This window comes from Rhipicephalus sanguineus, chromosome 5, assembly GCF_013339695.2.
Source record: "Rhipicephalus sanguineus isolate Rsan-2018 chromosome 5, BIME_Rsan_1.4, whole genome shotgun sequence".
NCBI lineage: Eukaryota > Metazoa > Arthropoda > Arachnida > Ixodida > Ixodidae > Rhipicephalus > Rhipicephalus sanguineus.
Window position 1 is genome coordinate 158,980,173 of NC_051180.1, and position 23,771 is coordinate 159,003,943.

Here is a 23,771-nt window from a genome sequence, read left to right on the forward strand (position 1 = left end):
CCGAGGGTCAAACCTCGTGCATCAGTTCTTATCTCAAGCTTCTAAAATACGCAGATGTAAATATATCCCGTATGTATTTATAAGCGTGCGCAGGATTCGCCATCAGGAGGGAAAAGGGTCATTGCAGCGCCCCCCCCCCTTCTAATCAATGTATGGGACAGATTTTGCGCCCCCCCCCCTCTTAGGTGATTAGGGGGGGGGGGCGGCCGCTCCCTGCTCCCTGTGCGCACGCCTATGTGTATTATAATTTCATTGCTTTATCTTTGAAGGGTCAAAAGTGAAGTCAGGAGGGGTGGTGGTGCTCGCTTTGCGATATTGTTCATTATATTTGCATATATATACACGCGCAAATGCGGGCAGTAAAGTCTCCGCGGACGACCGTTATCTGTCCCGGTCGAGTTACCTTTGACTTCCAATAAGCTTCGCCAACGCGCGGTGAATGTTCGGCGTGCTTTCAGCAGAATATCAGCACACAGCTTTCTCAGCGCCGTTAAATTCCAGTGAAGCAGCTTAGTTACTCTGAATAAACTAGACGCCGAACCACCACCAGAAGAAAGCATTAAAACAGAGAAAAAATCAGAATAGGCACGCTCTTTCTGTTTCCTCTGTCTCTTTCTTCTGGCGGTCGTTCGGCGTCTAGTTAATTGAGAGTAATGTACTAGCCTGGCAATGAGTTCGGATCTATTACACCGAGATCGTGACTCTTCACGGTCGGTATCAGCCCGTTTTCATTTTTATATTTTGCGTACCTTCCAGCAGTCACTTCGGCTACAAGAACTGATTTGCAGTATCTCTCAAAGGCATTTATTAAGCAAGCTTCCGTTTAAAGCTTTGAAGTTTCCGTCGATCAAGGCTTACGACGACAAGTCCTACGCTTAACAATGATAGAAACGCAACGAAGCCGCATCAGTAACAGTACCGATTAGCCGGGTGCCGCCGACGCGTCCAGCAGTTCTTGCTCGCGGCGCCGTGCACCTTCAGTACCGAGCGAGCGCAGCGCCGCCGCTTCGGTCGACGCGGAAGGCATCAGGCGGCGAGGCGCGTTCACGCCACTCGACAGTCCTAGTACACTCTAGTTCCGATGCGCCAGCTGTATGAGATCACTGATCCTCGCGCATGCGCAGCACGGCTATTGAGGGGCCACGCGAAGCTCGCTTGGCTAGACCAGTGTAGCTAACGCTACAAAAATAGGAGGGAGCACGCCTAGCGTTCACAAACCAACCTCCTCTGGAGTCGCGTTGTTTATTGCGATAGCAATTATATGGAGAGTCTCGGCTGATTTTGCCGTCCCGTCGCCGCCGTCATGCACCCTATACGTATATATTGTAGAGAAGCATTGGAACACTGTAATGGGCCGTCCTTGGACACGACGTAACCGAGTATGGTCAGCTGCCGTGCTGCAAATCGGCACTTTTTTAGATTCAGTTGTAGACCGGCGTTGCTCAAACGCGTCAAAACATGCCGCAGGCGTTGAAGATGCGTGGAGAAGTCCGGAGCGAAAACAACGACGTCGTCGAGGTAGCACAAACATGTGTGCCATTTCAGGTTGCGCAGAACGGTATCCATCATGCGCTCAAAGGTCGCGGGCGCATTACACAGCCCAAGTGGCATGACGTGAATTCGTACAAGCCGTCGGGCGTGACAAAGGCGGTCTTCGGTCGAGCGTCATCAGCCATAGGTACTTGCCAGTACCCTGAGCGCAAATCGAGAGATGAAAAGAATTCGGCTCCTTGCAGGCTGTCAATCGCGTCGTCTATTCGCGGTAGTGGATACACGTCCTTACGAGTGATCTTGTTGAGTCGTCGGTAGTCCACACAGAACCGCACGGAACCGTCCTTCTTCGCAAAAGAACGACAGGAGGCGCCAGGGGCTGTTAGAAGCTCGAATAACGTCACGTCGAAGCATGTCGTCAACTTGCTCGTTGATTACACGGCGTTCTGTGGGAGATACGCGATATGGACGTTGCCGCAGGGCGGCTGGGCGCCAGTGTCGATGCCATGCGTAACGGCGGACGTGCGGCCGAGAGAAGTTTGAGCGACATCGAAAGAAGAGCGAAATTCTTCCAACAGGCGCCAGACAAGCTGGGAAACGCTGGACCGGCGTAAGGTCGTCAGCAATGGAGGAACCAAATACAGCAGAGGGTGATGAACCAGACGTCGAAACAGCGACGAGCGTACTGGAACTGTGCAGTGCATTTCGTCTGGTTCGTCCATGACTTTTGCGTGCTGCGAGGGGTTCCAGGCTGCCGAGACATTCCCCTCGCAGCAACATAACATTGTACTGAGATGGGTTGATAACAAAAAATCACAGCATATCCACGGGGTGAATGATGATGAGTGGGGCGAAGCTACGGAGGGAATCATCTGTAAACCGTGAAACTCTTCCGTGAAATGCGCCCAGTACATAATATAAAGAGTGTGAAACATCGTGTATATATTAAACATCAAACTTTTATTGTACTGTTGGTTTACGTGGTCCCTTCATTATCACTTGTGATCGGTGAAATGCAAGGAAGAAGTCCGCTCCCGAGCGAAAGAGCGCCAAGAGCGACCGCATTCCCCGCTCGCCCTGTGCGAATTAAAGGCAAGGCTAGAGGGAAGACAGGACGCGCGTTCCACGACGCGAGGTCGGTAGCATGCCCAACGAAAGCCAACGGAACGCGATCGTGCAAGTGCTCCGGCTTCGCATCGCCTCATGGTTCCATTTAGCGTCCCAAAACCAAATATATTGCTCAAGGTGTGCCTTGCGTTTTTCGTAGAAATAATTTCTTTATCATGTACATTAAGACGAAAAGTTGAAAGCTCACTAGAGTGTATCGCCCGCAAAGTATGCCTTTTAGTGTGATTTAACTCTCGTACGGCAGGGTCCTCGCGCCGTTGCCGGTCCACCTCGCCCTTTGACGATCGGGCGAGGTGGCTACATACAACTACTACTACTACACTTTAAGAAAAACATCTGGCGCTCTTTCGTTCTGCCTTTACAAAACATCTCGCGTCTTTCGTTGGTTTATTTCATCAATCAACGGCGTTTTGAACAATATTTTTATTGTTTAATCACGCACAGGAAAAATCTCACCAGGCACTACCTTGGAGGTAAACAATGGCTGCTAATGGGAATGAGAGACAGAAGAAGTCGGCTTTTAGCTAACACTTACACTTCTACTTCTATTAACGTTTCCTACTGGAACATGCCAATGGCTGCTAATGGGGAATGAGAGACAGAAGAATTCGGCTTTTAGTTAACGCGCACGCTGCGAATTTTTTATTGTTCAAGAACGCACAGGAGCAATCTCCCACCGCCACCACATTGGAGGTCAAAGCGTAAGACTTGTTACGCACTACTGCGATGACGACGACTACGAGGGACGAACGGGTGCCGCCTTAAGGAGCTTCGCCCCTAAAATTGACGTGCTGCCCTGAATGACTTGCACGGTCGCGAAAGGCACCAGCAAGCCTTTTCTCGTGCAAACACGGTCAGATGGTGAGAGAAGTGCAACGGCGTCGGAGAGACTGGCGCAGTACACTGACGCCGCCGTTGACGAGTTTGCAGGCACCTTGGTGTCGTCTTTGACAAGGACCTTGCGCGCAGCCGACGGACCGTCTGCCGGCGTCAAATCAGCGAATGGTGAGAGCTCTATTTCGGCTGGTGCGCAATGAATGACGGCGTCGTGGCGGGAGGAAAATCCTATCCTAGGATGACGTCGTGAGAGCAGGCAGGAATTATGATCAATTCGACGGCGTACAGAGCATCTTGAATAATGACGCGGGCTGTGCACACCGCTGTAGGGTTAATACTTTGGGCGTTGGCTGTACGGAGGGAGAGCCCAGAAAGCGGCGTCGTCACTTTTCGCAGTAATCGGCTAAATTTGGCGTCCATAACGGATACGGCGGCTCCAGTGTCGATAAGGGCGGATGCGCGAACACCGTCCACAAACACGTCTATCACGTTCGAGGGGCTTCGCTGAGGGCTTTCGCAGTTCGATTGCGTCGCAGCCCTTGCCTCGTGGGCTGCGACGACTAGTTTTCCTGGTCGCGTGAGACCGGACGTGGCCGCATCGGCGACAGTGAGCGACGTCGTGGAGACGGTGAAAGGCGGGTAGATGGTGCAGGGCGGGACGTCGGTGACATAGACGGCGCTTGGTCATAAGGGTGGCTTGATGGGCTGGTGAGCGTTGACGCGACCGAGGCGGCTGTACGCGATTGCAGTAGCGTGCGACGTGACCGGCGCAACCGCACGCAAAACAGATGGGGCGGTTGTCGGAAGTGCGCCAGCGGTTCGCGGGTCCCATCCATGTCGCAGAACGGGATGGACGAGGCGGCTGCTGATATGGGTGCATTGTGGGCAGCAGTCGGGGCCTGGGGACTACGTCGACGTATGTAGGAGGCACAGCCGCGTCGAAGGCCTGGGGTCTGACGACGGCTTCGGCGTAACTTCGCGGGCCAGTCGCAGGAATCGCTGGGGCGGCCTGGCTACAGCCTGCGCGTAGCCTTAGTGGCGCAGGCACTGGAGGCGGCTGGTGGTATTCAGGAATGACTTCCGCGATTTCTTGCAGATCGCCCGGCGGAGGGGAGGCAGAAGTGGAGTTGGCGGCTGGTCAACATGCTGCGGTGGAGCGAAAGCCAGTAGAGAGACCTGGCGGGCAATTTCCTCACGCACGAACGACTTGATTTCGGCGAGCAAGGTGGAGTGGTCAGCATGGCGGACAAGCCCGCGAGATCAGCATCGCGTGATGGCGGTCGACGGGGTCATCAAGCCGCTGCCGGCGCAGCTCCTCGTAGCTTTGGCACAGCGTAATGACCTCTGCCACTGTGCGAGGGTTTTTGGCCAGCAGCAATCGTGAAGGCATCGTCGTCGATACACTTCATAATATTCCTGATTCGGTCAGACTCCGACATGCTCGCGTCGGCTTTCTTGCACAGATCAAGGATGTCTTCAATGTAGCTCGTGAACGACTCACCTGCCTGCTGAGCTCGTCACGTAAACGCTGTTCGCTTGGAGCTTCCGAACGGCAGGGCGGCCAAACACGTCGACGATGGCGGTCTTGAAATCGGACCACGTCGGGAAATCGGATGCATGGTTGTTGTACCACATGCCTGCCACACTCGCGAGGTAGAAAACCAAGTTGCTGAGCTTGCCTGCTTCGTCCCATTTATTCGGAACACTCACCCGTTCGTAAATCGCGAGCCAGTCCTCCACGTCGGTGCCATCCGCGCCGGTGAAGATAGGAGGGTCGCGGATGCGAGGGACACCGGGACAAGCGGTCGGGGCAGGAGGCGGCGTTTGCTGAGCGGCGTCTTGCGGCATGGTAGATGGTACGGTACGGGATCGTAGCTCCAGGGGCATCGATGGAGACCGAAGTTGTGGTGACGGTACAGCACTCTCCACCACTTTGTAAAGGTGTTTATTGACGGCGCGATTGACGGCGACGATGCACAGCGACGACAGTCACGAGCACGAGCACGAGAGGCGTGCTCCCCGAGAAGAGGCGAAGAGGGCGACCCACTAGAAGGTGCTCGAGAGGACGGCCCATTACAGTGTTCCAATGCTTCTCTACAATATATATATATATATATCTATATATATATATATATATATATATAATATATATATATATATATATATTGATGGTATGCGTTTAACGTTGAGGCAGTAACGCGTTTATTAGAAGATTGCAGCAGCTGAAGCGATCAGCGGTCCAAGCCGAGCAAGCGCGAGCACCAACAACAACCGTCTTCGTCTTCTTCTTTCGCTGGCGTTCTTGTCTGCGCCGTACCATGTTACAAATCACTCCCCCGCGGAAAAGGAGCCATCCTGGCGACCTAAGGAACAGGTACAACTGGTGGGTCATAGTGCGGCTTCAGTCGATCGACGTGAACAGTCTCGCGGCCGCGACGACGGCGGTCCGTAGAATGATTGAACAGGCTCAATAATATAGTTGACTGGGGATGTTGACGTAGGACGCGGTAGGGGCCTTCGTACTTAGGCAGTAGCTTTGTGGAAAGGCCAGGAGCAGAGGAGGAACGCGAAGCCACACCAACGTTCCAGGCGAATATGACGGAGTAGGCAGGTTTTACGTCGTGACGGTCCTTCTGGCGCGCTTGGTCTTGGGCGGTTAAAGAACGCGCGAGTTGTCTGCATTCCTCGGCATAATTGGCGACTTCAGATAAAGTCGTGGATTCTGAAGCGTCCGGGCGGTACAGAAGAATGGTATCCATAAACGAGGAAGGTTCACGGCCGTAAAGAAGGAAGAATGGAGAGAATCCTGTCGTAGACTGAGTGGCGCTATTGTAGGCGTACGTAACAAAGGGTAGTATGCGGTCCCAGTTGGTGTGGTCAGCGGACACGTACATGGACAGCATGTCGCCCAGTGTGCGGTTAAGCGCTCAGTCATTCCGTTGGTTTGGGGATGGTACGCGCTGGTTGTCCGATGCACAACGTTGCATTCACGAAGGAGGGCTTGCACGGCTTCAGAAAGGAACGTACGTCCGCGGTCGCTGAGTAGCTCGCGAGGTGCGCCGTGGCGAAGAACGAGTTTTTGAAGAATGAATAAGCCGACTTCACGTGATGTGGCCTCTGGCAGCGCTGCAGTTTCAGCATAGCGTGTCAGGTGATCAATAGCGACAATCACCCAGCGGTTCCCGTCAGGTGTGTAGGGAAGGGGGCCATACAGGTCTATGCCGATGCGATCAAAGGGCCGGGAGGGACAAGGCAACGGCTGTAGTGGGTCCAGTGACTGTGTGCGCTGGGCTCTTCCGGCGTTGACACTTGGAGCACGAGCGTACGTACTGTCGGACCAAAGCGGTACATTCCACGCCAGTAGTACCGCAGCCGGAGGCGTGCATACGTTTTTATTACGCCGGCGTGGCCGCACTGGGATCCGCGTGAAAGGAGGCGCAGATATCGGCCCGTAGCTGGCGAGGAATCACCAGCAGCCATTTGCGGCCCTCAGATAGGTAGTTGCGGCGGTACAGGAGCCCGTCGCGTACGGTGAAATGTCGAGCTGTGCGTCGCAGCGAACGAGTGGCGGTAGGTGGTGATGGCCGAGACAGGAACTCCATGATAGAGACTATCCAAGGGTCTGGCGCTGCTCAGATGGCATGTCAGCGTATGTAGTGACGCAGAATCGTAGCTGGAAACAGACGCAGTTCCGTATTCATGGGAAGAGGAGAGCGGGAAAGAGCGTCGGCATCTGAATGTCGGCGGCCTGACCTGTAGACGACACGGATGTCGTAGTCTTGGAGACGTAACGCCCAACGAGCTAGACGACCAGATGGCCTTTGAGTGACGATAACCAGCAGAGGGCGTGGTGATCAGTCACAACATCAAATGGGCGGCCATATACGTAAGGTCGAAATTTCGTGATTGCCCACACGATGGCTAGACATTCCTTTTCTGTGACCGAATAATTCTCTTCAGCTCTGGTGAGAGTGCGGCTGGCGTAAGAAACGACGTACTCGTCGAAGCCAGACTTGCGTTGAGCAAGGAATAGCGCCAAGGCCGACTCCACTGGCATCCGTGTGGATTTCGGTAGGGGCATCTGGGTCAAAGTGACGAAGAATCGGTGGTGATGTCAGTAGATGACGTAATTTCGCGAATGCGTCGTCGCAAGCGGAAGACCATGCTGTGACACCTTGGCTGTCAGCAAGTAGGCGTGTTAAAGGAGCCATTATGGAGGCGAAATTACGGACGAATCGCCGAAAATACGAGCATAGGCCTATGAAGCTCCGGAGTTCTTTCAGTGTTGACGGCTTGGGAAACTGGGCGACGGCGCGGAGCTTCGCGGGGTCGGGTAGAACACCGGCCTTGCTGACAACATGCCCCAAGATGGTGAGCTTCCGGGCGGCAAAATGGCACTTTTTCAAATTCAGTTGGAGGCCAGCATGTGTGAGGCATTCTAGGACACTTGCGAGGCGCAGAATATGGGTATCGAAGTCCTTTGAAAAAACGACGACGTCGTCCAGATAGCAAAGGCACGTCTGCCACTTGAGACCTCGAAGTGTGTTGTCCATAAGACGCTCGAAAGTGGCAGGGGCGTTGCAAAGGCCGAACGGCATCACGTTAAACTCGTACAAGCCGTCGGGAGTCACGAACGCAGTTTTGGGGCGATCAGCTTCATCCATAGGTACCTGCCAGTAACCCGATCGAAGATCCAGTGATGAAAAGAACTCTGCCCCTTGCAAACAGTCGAGAGCGTCGTCGATTCTGGGGGAGCGGATAAACATCTTTGCGCGTGATCTTGTTAAGGCGCCTATAATCAACACAGAATCGGATGCTACCGTCCTTCTTTTTAACGAGCACCACAGGGGAGGCCCAAGGGCTGTGGGACGGCTGTATGACGCCACGATTGAGCATATCGGTCACCTGGTCGTCAATAACTCGGCGTTCAGCGTGAGAGACCCGGTATGGACGCTGGCGCAGGGGTGCATGGGTGCCGGTGTCAATATGATGAACGATTGCAGATGTTCGGCCCAAAGTGGGTTGCTTGTAGTCGAAAGACGTCCGAAAGCGGTCGAGGAGCTTCAAAAGTTGGGTCCGTTGAGCAACAGGAAGTTCCGAATCAATTGATGGAAGGAAGACGTCCAGGGAGGATGCGTCGGACGTGGTAACGGAATTGACACTGTCGACCTGGAGGCTTGTCGTGCGATCGGGCATTTGACTGGCGCAAACAAAATCAATGTCCTCAAGTCGGCCTATACATTCTCCGCGAAATAATGTGGCGGGGACCGAAAGCAGGTTCGTCACATAAATGGTTTGCGCAAGAGTCGACGATCGTGAGAAGAGCAAAGGGAAGAATGAAGTTCTTGCGAGAGGCAAAGTCTGCTGATGGCGTGAACATGGCGCTAGAGAAGGGAGCATAGTCGCAGGAGATCGGCACAAGAACAGAAGACAAAGGTGGGATGTCCGTGTCCGCGGCGACGAGGACACGAGAAAAAGAAGACTTGCGAGAATCGACTTCGGCGATCGCTGATAATTCTAGCTCGGCATGGGCACAGTCAACAACGGCATGATGTGTGGAAAGGAAGTCCCAGCCTAATATGACGTCGTGCGAGCACTGCGAAAAGACAACGAATTCGACCACATAGAGAACGTCCTGAATGAGTAGCCGAGCCGTGCACGTCATAGAAGGCTTTACGTGATCCGCGGTTGCCGTGCGCAGGGAGACGCCAGAAAGCGGAATAGTAATTTTTTTTAACTTCCCTACTGAAACGATCCGTATATGCGGATCCGTACATACGGAATTATTGGAATATGGAAAGCCGCATGATGCGGAATCCGCATCTTACGGCAAGCCGTATCGTGCGGAAAGATGCGGACATCCCCAGCTTATGGAAAGTGCCATATCGTGCGGAAAGATGCGGACATCCCCAGCTTATGGAAAGTGCCATATCATGCGGAAATATGCAGACAACAGCAGCTTACGGAAAACCGCATAATGCGGAAATCATGCAGCTATCTGCCGCATTATGCGAAATCAGATGGACGTCCTAGACCTCGTGGAAAGCAACATAAGAGGCAGTTGGCCATTCACGTTATTTGTAAAGCTGTACTGTGTAGAAATAATGTGAATATTTCTGTCTTAATGTTGCAGGAAGGTGAAATATGATTGCTATCTAGACACAGCCTTGATGAGCAAACAAAGGCTTTTAGAAGAAACAAATGTGTTAATAAGCTACTGAATTAATATGCTGGACATCATAAGCTGCAGTCATACTGCAACGAAATAATGCAGGGTTTTATGTAATAGAAAAACACCAGCTAAAACTCTCCCTGCTTAGGACGGCATAAAATTTAGCTTTTCGTAAAATTCAATAAAATTAGTCTTCGCATAAAGAAAGAATTTACATGCTCTTCAAAACCAGCCCCGCTGCAAGGACTAAAACTTGTTTTATATAGCACGTTCTAGCTGTGTCAATATGCATACCTAAATTGACTGTTCAAATGAGGTCACCTTGCACCATCACTTCACGAGTTGTATCTCACCCATGGAAAGATGGTGCAAAACAATGTGCAACAACAGGAATTTAAAAATGAAAACTTTATAATGAATAAAATTAATATTCATGCCGTTTTGAAAGCCTCACAGTGGAATCATTTCTTAAGGACTTTAAGCAGGTCCCCCAAATGGCGATTGAGATTCCGGTGGCGCTGTGCCTCCAGGACGTTGCTTGGATGCGCCTTGAGGTGTTCCCCGTAGGCATCTGCATGCATAAATCATAAACACATGATGTCAGACGCACATGTAAGCAGCTTAGTTCACATGCAGAAGAAATAACACACAGAATGATGCTGAAAAAGAAATGCACATACTGCTTTTTTATGTATTTGTGTGAATAGAAAAGGAAAGTGCACGAGTGAGCTCCAGCGCATGCAAAAAATGTAATGGCATGCTTATTGCATGGAAAATAACTAGGTGCTTCTTACTATTTTGAACATATTTATGTGTAGTAAATCTGTTGAAATCTCATTACGTAAAACTTTGAATTAAATGTCTTCTGTATACTAGCAAAAACTTTAAGTATTGCCAGTAAAAGCCCTAAATGAGCATTTCGTAATGTGTACATGTGCATTTACTTCCCTTAAACTTTAGTTTGTCTGCAATAATACCACCTTGAACAGCTTTGTAACATGAAATGCTGCAAGTTATGAAGCTGAAAAAGCAGCACACAAGTAGGCAGGTCTGTGCCAGCCAGACCAAAACAGCCCACCAAACAGAAATAGGCATAAGTGAACGGCAAGCTTTAGAATTAATCAATTCGTGTTATAAAAAAATTGAATACAACTGCACAATGTGAAGCATTCTCTATCAAAAGCATAATAGCACCATTATAAACAAAGGTAATTTATTGGCATACTCAAGACATATAGAAAGTGAATTGCAATTGAGCTGGAAGAGTATGGTAGCATAGGTGATTTCCCCTACACAAAATCAAATTTATTATGTGAACTCTGGCAATTAGAAATCAAAATTATCACACTGTTGGAGACTTGAAAAACCAAAAAGTACTTGCGTTCATGAACACTGATGATATATCCAATAGAAAGATCGACTAGAGAAATATTTAACCACCTATCCACAAATTTCTAACACACCCCTAGAAAATACCTAATCGGCGCTTATGACACAGCAGTGTAATGTCATTGTTACAGAAACGACATGGAATAGCACCCCGCTCGAGCACAATGAGAGACTAATCTTCAAACTCAATTACGCAGAAAAAAACAAAGCACGAAGCAAAGCAAAGCAACGGACATCTGGCAACCTAATGCCATCGCAGGACGGGAAGTTCAGAGTGCGCATTACAAGGGAAGAACGATAATAAAATTTGGTTGACAGAATTAGTGCTGCAGTCGTAATGCAAGTAAGTGCAACATCTGGTTAACCCTAACCAGCATAGGAAGAAAAATTACAACACTGAATCCCGTGATCAAAGGCCACGAATGCTGTAAGGACTGTCTGTCGAATGAGAAGAAACATTTCAAATGGCTACAATGAAAAATTACGTTTAGTTATATTTCCTTTTAGTCAGGATCTTCAACTTTTCAATGTAAACATGTGTCCCAGTCTAAGGTGTATAAAATATTTATGTACACTTCACACCATTTATAACACAATCGTTCACAGTGCAGGACCGGTTATAATGCAGTTTTTTCTGAATTCAGCATACCCTCCCATAAAGCACCACGTATACACGCATGCCGCTTACTGTGCAGTCCCCCCACATGAAACATCGGCTATAAGGCGGCTGCTGCAAAATTCTCAGAGACTCGAAGCGAGTGCGCTTCGGATCAGCCTGGGAGAGAAGAACCACAGCGTTATGGAGGATGAGATGCAGAGCGAATGAACAGGAAACAGTGGAAGAAAAAAAAAAGAAAAACAAGGGGGGCATCATGGTGTGAAGAGGGGGAGTGATTGCCTAGGCAACAGAAAAGCCTTTGCTCCCTTTGCTCTGGCTGCTTGTTGTGTGTGTGCTGCGCTCTGAAGGGCCACCCGTGTCTGCATGAAGTGCACGTAACTGCTGTTTGGCTCTTCGGTTTTCTGTCGGGAAAACAGTCTAATCGTAGAGTGAGATCTTGTGCGTGCGACCTCTATTCCCCAGCAAGTGATAATGTTTTGAGACACGACAGAGCTTTTGCCTTTGCCACCAGCAGGTGGACTTACAAGCTTGGAAGACTCTTTCAGGATAGTTGGCGTGACTTTCCTGATCGCGGACCGGAACTTCGTTTCACACCTGCTGCCCACTGTTTAGGACAGGAGTGCAACATCTTCTACGCCCGATATCCGTGTTGTTTGGGGCAAACTCCCGCAAGCTAGGCCTAACGAGCACTAGCTACCTAGGTGTTAGTGTCTGCAGACAATCAAGGTTACGGTTTGGTGCCGAGTGAATGAAACGTTTTGGAGTTGTTGCAGTCAGGAGTGACTTAAAATCTTCACCGAAAACTAGGGAGTGCATGTGCAATACTAGATTGGTGGTTCAAGGTTGTCACTGTTTTTTGGACATCGCCCCCGGAATTTCAATAGCCTTTCCCCGTATAGTTTCTGGCCAGTGTTGTACCACAGCGAAGTTCGCATAAATGTGGAGGTCTGAAGAGTCAGTCAGCGGCTTTCCGCTACGGCACTCTTTCTTTTTGTTTTCTTGTTTCTGCGTTCACTATGTCGACACTGCAGGTCCGCAGACGTTAACCTTTCAACATTGACAACTTTACGCCCAAGTTGCACGCCTAGATAGTCGGAATCATGCGGGTGCCTGTTGGTCATGTTTTTCAGATGTACAGCTTTTCACAAATGTTGTTTTGTTTACAGGGCAGTACCACTTATAGTGCAGATATTTGCGACTCTGGCAACTTGTTATAAGCGGTCCATGCTGTACATGGTTTATTCATTGAATGTGCTGATATGTTTTTTTTGCAAATAATGGCCATTTACGCATCATTTATCTGCAACGAGACCGTTTGACCAGTATGCCACTGCATCTGATTCACTGGATGTGACTGATGGATTATGTAGCATTCATGAAGCAACGGATACCCAATTTTTCACCATACATGCTGACCCACCAAGGTGCTAATGATAACAAGGCCAGGCATACATGCAGGGCCTCCCGTGAGTAAAATTTCAGCATTTAATCTATGCTAGGCTCATTTGTGCTCTCGCGCCCGGAACAAAACTCAAGTATAATGCAAAATTTTGGCAGCTCTAGAAGAAAGTGATATAGCGAATTTTTCCTGATGCATCTGAACATTTACCGAGGTGACAAAGCTACAGCAGTCTGTGGCGGCAGCCACAACCATGTTGAAACTTCTGAACAGGTGCACCACTTGGGGCCACTAACAGCACCGGTGCAAAAGTCGACACTACCTGGCTAGAGAAATTACCACACTTGTCACCCCTATTCCTTCTAGCCACCCAGGCTGAATCTCACCCACTATTCAGCACGTGTGACAGGACAAAAACAAAACCATCCAGGCACTCACACTGTAGAGCATGAAGTTCCTCTCGGGCTGGTCACCTCCTTTCTCCTTGATGAAACAGCAGCATAGTGCACTGGCAATGCACTACTGGAGCAAGTTTTCAATGCACCACAGTGCCCTTCCTGCTTGTGTCAGAGAGAGCTTGGGGTCCTTGGTCTCTTCTGGAGACCACTGCCACTTCTGGTTTTCTGCTTAAGATCAACCTGCACAAGGTCGTAGATAAGGTCTTTAGAATTGTAAATTATAATATCCGAAATTCTGCAGCAAAAGAAAACACTCCCATTTTCCAGAAGGCATACTGAGGCATCCCTTCTTAAAGTTAAGGTCCCGCATTTGCAACCTCTATTTTAGTTCTTTTTTTTTTAACCTGCGCTTGACTTTGAAGGTGTTAGTTCACTGCGCACTGTATGTAAAAAAAGCTCATCCAGCACAACCACAACCCTAACTGGACAGGCAGGCAACGTTAGCTGGATGCTCTGGATGGCTTCTTTAATCAAATGGCTTACGTTGACACTGATGGTGGTACTACACTGAAAAATATGCAAAGATTTATTAATCACTAAAGGGACCGACAACTGGCCAGAACGTGTGATTAGATCCTGGCGGAAATAAAAAGATCGTGAATTGCAGGGCATGCTTTTCGCAATTTGAGTAAGATTACATATTTAAATTGCGTTTAAAGGTAAAAAAAAACAGTATGCCATGCATCCTAGCAGAAATTGCCTGATGATGTGTTATCGAGTCGTTCTGTTTGCTGTACATAGTTTGATGCTTTAATGTGCACCATAATTAGTGCTCAAAATTACACTGTATTATATTATAACCTATCCCCGTCCTATTCTGTGCTGCTTACTAGGCAAAGGAGTTGATGCTAATAAGCAGCGTTGGCTTCGTGTCAACTAGTGGGACATGTCGAGCCATGGCACACGCATGCGGAATGCACGCATGTGCACCAAACTGCAGTGCATAAACTCGTACCGCTGTCGTGTTGACCTCCCACTGTTTGCCGCCTGTGTTGTGTGTACACAACTTCATAGTAGCCACAGATCCAAAAATTCTGAAAATGTTTCACAGCACTTTCAGCGTTACTATTCCATTATTAAGACAGTGACTAGTTAGCTTTCCAGTGAACTAAAGAGAACAAGTACCACAAGAATTGTTTGTCAGTCCCTTTAATTGTTTTATGCTTTGAGCCATGTTAATATGTTAAAATGAGTGTCCTGCTTAACAGAATCTGCTCTGCATGAGCTGAATTGTGAAATGGGGACCTATGCTGGAAAACACGCAGAGCTCATGCCAAATATTTTAAGTGAACCAAGTTTTGTGTTGAACCTCCTTGTGCAATTTTGTATTTCTAGCCTTGCTCATTGCATGTTTTTCGTACTGCTATAAGACCTGTAATGTCTAGCTTATGTAATGCTGTGCGAAAATGAAATTCAAGATTGCTCAATTCAAAGCTAACCAAGTGTGTTCAGCACCACTTCCTGTATCCCTTTCTCGTATGCCGACCGCAGGGTGGGGGGGGGGGGGGTACTGCGATAGCAATTATATGAACAATGTCAGCGGGATATTGCGGTCGCCACTGATCTGTACACAGTCCAAACCGATAACATCGCTTACGCATCGTCTTTTTCACGTGCGAGTAAAAGTGCGCTAGCGCTAGGGACGAATGCGGTTGAAGCAGAGATGAAACGACCCGGCCGTCACCGTCGCGCGAGGCCTGTCGTCGCTTGCTTACCAGTTATTTCGTCGGGCAAAGGACCATAAGGGGCACCGTTGAGACGGGGACGGTCGCGAGCGCTGGCGAACGCGCTATCTCGACAGACATCGGTAACGGCTACCATTTTAAGTGCTGGACTGCGGCGCAAAGTGCACAGCTACTTCATGCGCAATGAAACTGAGTTGAACCTTTCTCCCATCGTTAAAAAAAGAAGAATCCTTTCTACTACGTGGCCAGACAACTTTGCTCATGTGGCCAGCAGACAAAGCACTGTACGCGCGGGGCAAAACTGGATTTCTGGGAGATTTTCCTATGACCCGTACAACCGGGAGAAACGTTCAAAATCCAGGAGTCTCCCGGGTAATCCGGGAGACTTGGCAGGTATGCCTTGTCACCAAGAACTTGAAAGTACATTGCGGAAACAATGTAAAATAGTCACAAATACATTGCTGTCGAAGCATGAGGATGCAAATATAAAGCAAATAGAAGTGCCACTTTAAATATTACAGGCCACACAGTGCACGATGACAAATTGATAAATTCAAAGTGAAAGGCACGCGCTTCAAGTGGTGCTGCCATGTTTCGTTTTCCTTGCTCTGCTACCACCTTACTTTACTCACCCAACACGTGCGCAGAGATGCCATGAAAACACCAAGCAGCTGATGCAACATGGATGAACACATCTTCAGGAATTTCCGCCCTTCCTACTGGCAAAGCCACCCTGCAGCCTCCACAGTGCTGCAACCAATTTGTGAGATGAGCATAGTTTGCATAATGTTTTTCAGTCACAGATATACATGCAAGACACAGAAGCATTCTATAGGGAGCTTGCACCAATGGTGGCAATGAGGTACAACCCGTTTTGTTGTCACAGCCAGATGAGCTGGCAATCGGGGAAGCGCGTGCAGTTGTGGGTTGTAGTAGTTGCATGCGAAGTACGGCAAAGTTACAGTCACAGAAAGATGGTTGCAACGTCTTCAAGATGCCGAAGGTGCGCCTCAGCGAGTACAAGACGAAGGAACTATCAGAACAGTACCAGAGTGGATGGCTTTAGCGCATAGGCAACCCTGACAAGCATCACGTATGTCCTCATTGCTTCCTTTCGTTAGCTCTGTTTTGTCCACTTACACACAAATCATATCAGGTTCTGCTGCGACGATGCAGGACCATTGTGGCTTCATGTGTAAGGTCCCTTTTTAACGAGGCATTCACTGTTTCTGCAACTGGGTACAGATGAAATAAAACAATAATAAAATTAATATTTACCAGGAGTTAGAGTGTCCTTATAACTTGCTCATGTCATGACCACAACGCTATCAGCCCCAACTTTTCTCGTAGGCTTGTGTAACTAGCCGCTTCTCACAATGTTGTGGCCTAGAGCCGTTTATGACTTCACTGCTGCTGCATGACAAAGCTTGACAAAACATAAGACAAGTAATTCGCAAATGTCCGAGGCGTCGACGCGTGGCCACAAGTTTACGTACATGATGCAGTCGGCTGCATGAAGTGCGAACGGGTGAGCATAGATGGCTTTTTTCGTTGTATCGTAAGGATCCTTCCAGAAGAGTGCTGCTGAGTACATATTTACTGACCTCGTGATCCTTGCTTGGAACTACTGTCAAAGATTGCAACCTCAATGTCATCAAGGAGATCACACCAGTATGTACTGTACTTGCGCTTCTTTCCATGAAGCTACCGCACGTGCTCCCAGAAAAGCTTTGCGAAGTCCCTAAAGAGACCGAAACGTTTCGGTAGCTTTAGGGACCGAAACAGAGAAACTCCAAAAGCCAAGCATAGTTTACCTACCAGAGAGAAAGTGCTAAGGATAGACGTGATGCTTGTTGGGACTGTCCTGTGCGTAAGCCATTTACCACGACACTGCTCAAAATAGCTCCTTGGTCTTGTGCTCGTTAAAGGAGTACTGACACTATTTTGAGACATCAAAAAAGGGACATTTTTTGTTTCTTCCATATGCAGCGTCAATGCTGTCCACACACCCGAGTTGAATATGTGTAAAATATTCTAATTTGACTTGGAAGTTTTCGTCGCTGAGCATCTGCAAGCCAGCCCCACTGCAATGGACATTATCCTGACGAGTCAAGACAGCTTCCCTGAGTTAGCGAGTTCTGCATCCTGCATGCAGCCTAAATCACAGAAATCACTGTCAGGGCCACTGGACGACAATTTGCTCATCGTTGCTTACGTGCACAACGAGCAGATGACGGTTTTGCCCCTAGTACGTCGCAAGTTTCTGTATCCCCGTGACGTCACACTGCTATGAAACGTCACTGAGAAGCCGCCCCCTCGATATCGAAACCGAATGTGTCTTTTAAAGGTAGCAGTAATTAAAATATATACGATGCATTCCCAGGCACCACAATACTCGTTTTAGGTTTCTCGACACCAGTATTTTTTTAGAGCAACAATACGAAAAATTTTTAAAATTCGTGTCAGTACTCCTTTAAGAGCACAGGGTAAGGCAAAATTTAAAAAAAAATCACTTTTTTTGTTTGCAATTTGGGAAGTGTGTCCTTTTCTCCATATTTTGCATATTCGTGCTTTTCTTTGAATGTTCTTTTTTTTTGTAGCTGAGAACCTCATCTTCTGGAAGCAAGTAGTGAGTGAACACGCACCCAAGACAAGCGCCTCGTATGCACTCAGCGCTTACAGTCCATTTTCTGAAATTGTCAGCTAACTTTCTGCATGCCTAATTTTTCAGCAAAGACAATCCGAAGATGCTGTGTGCGTCTTTATTCACATTCTTGGTTCGGAGCGCGTCTATTCAAACAATTTTAGCTCCTAGTTTCATCACACCTTGTGTCTGTCGTGCCAATCGATACGTTGAGATGCTGAGGATAGAGAAAGCCTTCAGCGACAGTATATTTCGTGGCAACTAATTCAGTTGTCTTGTAACTGCGAATAAATGCTAGCAACGTACTGAGGTGCCAAACACTGAACCATCACACTCTTCGTCATTGAATCCCACCCTTTTCAGCGTCCTTCAAGGCAACTTGCGCACAGGGTGACAACGGGTACGCTCTAATGGACATCAATATTATTTGTGATGCAATTAGACAGAACTGCGCATGCAAACTGTGTGGTGCAAGTGTTGAGCTAATCCGAATTGTGTCGCAAAGTCCTTGCACTTTGTTAGGCTTCAGAGTCTTAAACATTGCGACGATGGGTGCTTTTTTTTTTTCATCTAATGATGGCAGTATCACACGTGCCGAAATTCTGAAATCATTAGGACTGAAGCCTGGCCAAAGCACAGTAAATTTGCTGAAAGAAGTTGACCACAATCGACGATACATTGTGAACTAGAGCTGCATGACAGCTCACATAAGAACTGCACAAGGGGACAAATTCGGCCTTGTTGGTAAGACGTTAGGAAAAATTAAATTTAGCGCAAAATGACACAAGGACGAGAAGGGAGGACACAACACGTGCGCTAACTTCCAACAAAATGGTATATTTCAACCGAAGCACAAATATATGCAGTGGTGATGGTCAAACGCTACAGCCAGATGTCATGCGCAGAGAACTTTTTTGTCATTCTGATTTTAACAGGAGACGTGCAGAGAAGTAATATTTTTCTTAATATAACCTTTCATACAAGCTATGCGCACCAACCACAAAACTAATCCATGTTCAAAAAATACAATTCTTTTTCTGTCAGGGACGGCATGCTTACACAATCGCTACCCAACTGCTTCTACTATTAGTCTCGTTAGTTCATCACGGTTGGTCAATAACACCTTGGTGTTCCCAAAACCCGGGGCGCACCCACAAGCTCTGCAATGCATCCTGAGCCAGCCATCGTTACCCTTCTTCACAAGGCTGAAGTGCTCTCGTAACCTGTCATTTAGACAGCGCCCCGTCTGTCCTACGTACTACTTTCCGCAAGAGAGGGGAATCTGATACGCCACCACCTCTTTACAGTCCACGAACTGAGTCCTACGTCTTATCTTCCAAGCAGAGGCGTCTTGCGGTGCTGGACTACTCAGTCTGCAGGTAGAATTAAGCTTAATTCGATTAATTCTACCTGCAGACTGAGTAGTCCAGCACCGCAAGACGCCTCTGCTTGCAAGATAAGACGTAGGACTCAGTTCGTGGACTGTAAAGAGGCGGTGGCGTATCAGATTCCCCTCTCTTGCGGAAAGTAGTACGTAGGACAGACGGGGCGCTGTCTAAATGACAGGTTACGAGAGCACTTCAGCCTTGTGAAGAAGGGTAACGATGGCTGGCTCAGGATGCATTGCAGAGCTTGTGGGTGCGCCCCGGGTTTTGGGAACACCAAGGTGTTATTGACCAACCGTGATGAACTAACGAGACTAATAGTAGAAGCAGTTGGGTAGCGATTGTGTAAGCATGCCGTCCCTGACAGAAAAAGAATTGTATTTTTTGAACATGGATTAGTTTTGTGGTTGGTGCGCATAGCTTGTATAAAAGGTTATGATAAGAAAATATCACTATCACTGACACGCGAAGGCGACGTGCATATACACACAAAGATTCTTTTAACACCTCTCCCTACACACGATTACGTTTAACTAGCTCAAGCCAGCGTTCAAGCGCATAATAAACACTTCACCGTGAATGTAGGCTCATTATCACAATTTAAGTGTTTGGCTAGGTGAATTGAGCCACGCTACGAATTATATAGCCCGCGAACGTGAGCAAAATGCTGCCCAGCAGCAAATGGCGCTGCAGGCTTTGATTTATCAACAACAAACGAAGCAAGCGCCACTTGCGTCCTGCTGACTGCAATGCACATAAGAAAAAATCGATCATCACACACATGCATGTTCTCGCAATTCTCGCGAATTCGCTCTCGTAAGGCCGTGCCGATGCGCCATGGCTACGCTCAGATCAGCGTAGTCGAAGCGAATCGGAAACGCGCACAATGTCGTCGCTCGCAAAGGTGCGTAAGGCTCTTTACGACGCCACGTCCGAGTGCGGTAACAGAGCTTTGCGCCGAGTAGCATGCTTTACACAATAAGCTGTCCCACTTACCTTTAGTTTCTTTCGCACTGGCGTGTAGCAGGTGGCCGCGGGTGTCAGCCATGGAGTCATTCGAGCGCCCGCACATTTCGTTGATTCCTTGAACGACTCGTACTTCATCGGCACTCCGAGAACAGCGGGAATTGCGTGCAATCTTTGCACACCGCACAAACGAGGAACGAAGCTTCCTTACGTAAATTTAATGCTTTTACCTTCAATCTTCTTGTGGATGAGAACACACGCGAGAAGCTCGCAAACAAAGGCAAATAACATCTGGCTTCGGCTATGGATGGATCTAGCTTGAATTGTTGTTCGTGAAAAAGAAAAAGAAAACGTCGCCGTGTAAAACTGTTAGATAATGCATGTTGTTGGGCAAAATAGTTAAAAAATAATGACGTTTTCAAGAAAAATTTATACGAGAAAAGTTAAATACTTTTTCAGTAGCTTCTTTCTTCTTTTTTTTTTTGTTCTAGCAGACGACAGGTTTCTACTGCTTGTACCACGGACGTAGTAGTGCGGCTTTACGATCGATGTTTGCCGCCGAAGCAAAATTCTACAGTAGTTGTATGTCCGTCCTCAGTGAATAGCAGGATGACTCCAAAGCAGTAACACTTTTATGTAATGCAGTATGTGATCTTGCAAGGCATGATGTTTCGTTGCGTTGAAGCAAAGGGAAGCAAGCCGGCGTGATCAGCTGATGTCGCCGCTACGCTCGGCACTGCCGTGTGCTTCATTTCCCGCGCTGAATTCGTGATCGAGCGAGACAGCCACGGAGGGGAACACAGCTAGACGCACGGGTTAACGGCGTATCATTCCAGTTTCGCGCGATGGCTGACTATTAATCGCAAGAGAGCCTCGGGGAACAAGCTTCAACTGCTTGTGTAAATTACATTGCTTGTGTGTAAGCATCCGTGTCTTCATACGCGAGCGATCGGCAACCTATAGTGAAAAGATACGAGAAAAGTGTGAGGCGTAGATGCGGTCCCAAAATATATGCCCGCAATAATAAGTATGATCTCATAGTGTACCTAATATGCACTCTCAGATAGCGCGTAAGCACTTTCATCTATTAAATTAGGAAGATGTCATGACCTGTGAAAAAAAAAATGTGCGGGTGGCGTAGCAGGCTGGAGTAGCAGGCTCACGCGTAGGGATCACGACTTGTTTACGTGGGTTCGAGTCCTACTCAGTTAATGCTTTTCTTTTCTTTTTTTTTTTCATTTACATTGATGTACTGCTATTTCTGTTAGCGTGTTGGGAGCTGAAACTTAAAAATAAAACAAAAAACATTAGGTTAGAATATGTGTGTGGCACTGTGTTTGCTTGCACACCGGTTATTTTTCTCTTTTTTGGCATTATCCACTTGACGATATTGCAAAATAAGGACTGCAAAAAGGGACCGAGCTAAACAAAAAACTAGGGGTACAAAGTAAAGTGATAGAAAGTGTACCTCACTAGCAATTGAGAAGATGATGCACTCGGGGCCCCGCGATTATGCTATCGCGCTCCACTCTTTAAGGTGAACCTCGAGCATCCTCACTTTATTGCACTCTCTAGCTGTGTTGCACATGTGTCTCCACGCAGCCATGATCTAAATTCTAAAGCCCTTGTTGCGTCTCCACACTTATTAAAACAGGCACTTAAATTTTATCATATAACATGCCATTGCAAGCATAATCTGCAATGCGGGCTGAAACAATATGCTACTGCAATTTCTCAAAACAACCTAGTTCTGTACGTGAGTATCCGTGCATCAATGATGAACACTGTTATGTGTCCATGCACATCAGTTGGGCTCTTTTTCTGACCAGTGACCCCTCCCCCCTTCCACTGTTGGGCAACAAATCAGTTCAGCCTGGTTAACCTCCCTGCCTTTCTTTCATCTTTTTCGTCTTTTTTTCTGCTTCATTTCATCTACCCTTGTTGTTGAAAGAGGTACTAAACATATGTGTCAAGACTCATTGTGTATTAGAAAGTAGAGCACAGGCAAATTTGCTTTATTTGTCTGTACTTAAAATTGGCCACTTGATAACTTGCATGAAAAGTATAACCAAGCATCTCGACATGTGGTTTGGGATCTTCAACAGGGAGCTTCTGTATGACGATGCATATGTGTTATTGATCACCTGTGATTTGAACAACGTCCACACTTGCTTGCACATACAACATGTGAATAAATGAGGCACTTGTTCAGCCACATAACCTAATGATCAAGGTATTACAGTAGCAAGATCAGAAGTGCAAGATTGTCACTTTTGGTGATAGCTTTCTCTTGAACAGATGTAAGTACATGAATACTACCTCTATGGCTGAAATACGTAAACAGGTCTGTGCACTAAGACTCTTTGTACACTAGATGGGAGAGAGTGAAGCTCTTTACCAAAAACTGAATACGTTTGACTCTTATATAAAGTTTTCGTACGCATGACACTGTGCACACACGTGGCACATCGTGGAAGAAAACGTATTTCACCAAAACCAGACTCAGAGAAGTTTAAATGGCATCATATACAGGACACACTAGTCTTTAAACCACGTACACTTGCTACCTCACATTGGGATCCCTGAGATACATTTATTATGATCCTTTAGTCAGGAGTTAAGTGCGTGCAAGTGACATATTAAGGTGACTCTGAGTATGCTCTCATGACGTATATAATGCAGGAAGTACTGCCTAATACTGCTTAAGGCAAAGTGCTTGTTCAATGTGAATCTTTTCAATTAGCAAAAGCCTAGAGGTCACTGGGCCTTCTTTGGTTGAAGTCTTTGTTGCTTTAATACTGAGAATACCAGAAGTTCAATAACGCACACCTATGACAAATGAAGAACCGTGTTCATGAAGTCATTTTATGACAATATGAACGTGTCTTTGTTGCCAGTGCCAATGTGCTGCTACAAAGGTTAAACGAATAATTTCATGCTGTGCTTAGCCGCACCTAAATAACGTCATTCACTTACTTTAGGACATCCTACTACAGCCCACCTTGTAAAGTTTTTGGGTAGCCAATCCATGAATATATACAAATATTTTTCTCAATACTAAACTCACTTCTGTCGAACTTAATCACTTACAACCATCTTTGTGTATATATAGGTCTCTTACCTACAGTAGATATGACGACTACAGCTTGGCATACTACTCACTTGTGAGTACACACACTCATTTGAAAAGCATGACTGTGAGTACGAGTGAGTGATGAGGGGTATGAGCAAACCTGAGTATGAACGTAGTACACATCAGAGTGAGTTGGCGTGAGTATGAATGTGAGTGAGTAGGTGTGAGTACGAACGTGAGTCCTCATAGGTGCATCAATGATGAACACGGTTAAGTGTGCGTACAGATCCCTTGTGCTTTCATGAGTAATTCTTCTTCTGATCACCTTCCCTCCCACCAGAGGGCAGCAAGTCAGTTCGACCTGGTTAACCTGCCTGCCTTTCGTTCGTCTTTTACCTCTTTTTATTTTCTGTTTCATTTTATGTACCCTTGTAGTATAAATAGGTAATAATCATGTGCATCAACACCCAGGGTCTATAGTAAAGTAGAGCAGACAGGCAAATTTGCTTCATATGTCTGTATTTT

At 47.5% G+C, this 23,771-nt stretch overlaps 1 long non-coding RNA gene across 1 annotated transcript in view; it reads right to left on the reverse strand.

Moving 5' to 3' along the window:
- LOC119394377 (uncharacterized) overlaps positions 1-20,432 on the reverse strand; it is a 47,329-nt gene extending 26,897 nt beyond the window's left edge. Inside the window, exons 1-3 of the long non-coding RNA XR_007416104.1 lie at positions 20,204-20,432; positions 15,811-15,928; positions 13,474-13,673 (exon numbers count right to left, since the gene is read on the reverse strand). This is a non-coding gene — a long non-coding RNA (uncharacterized LOC119394377). The remainder of the gene's footprint in view (positions 1-13,473; positions 13,674-15,810; positions 15,929-20,203) is intronic.
- Between the last annotated feature and the right edge of the window lie 3,339 nt (positions 20,433-23,771).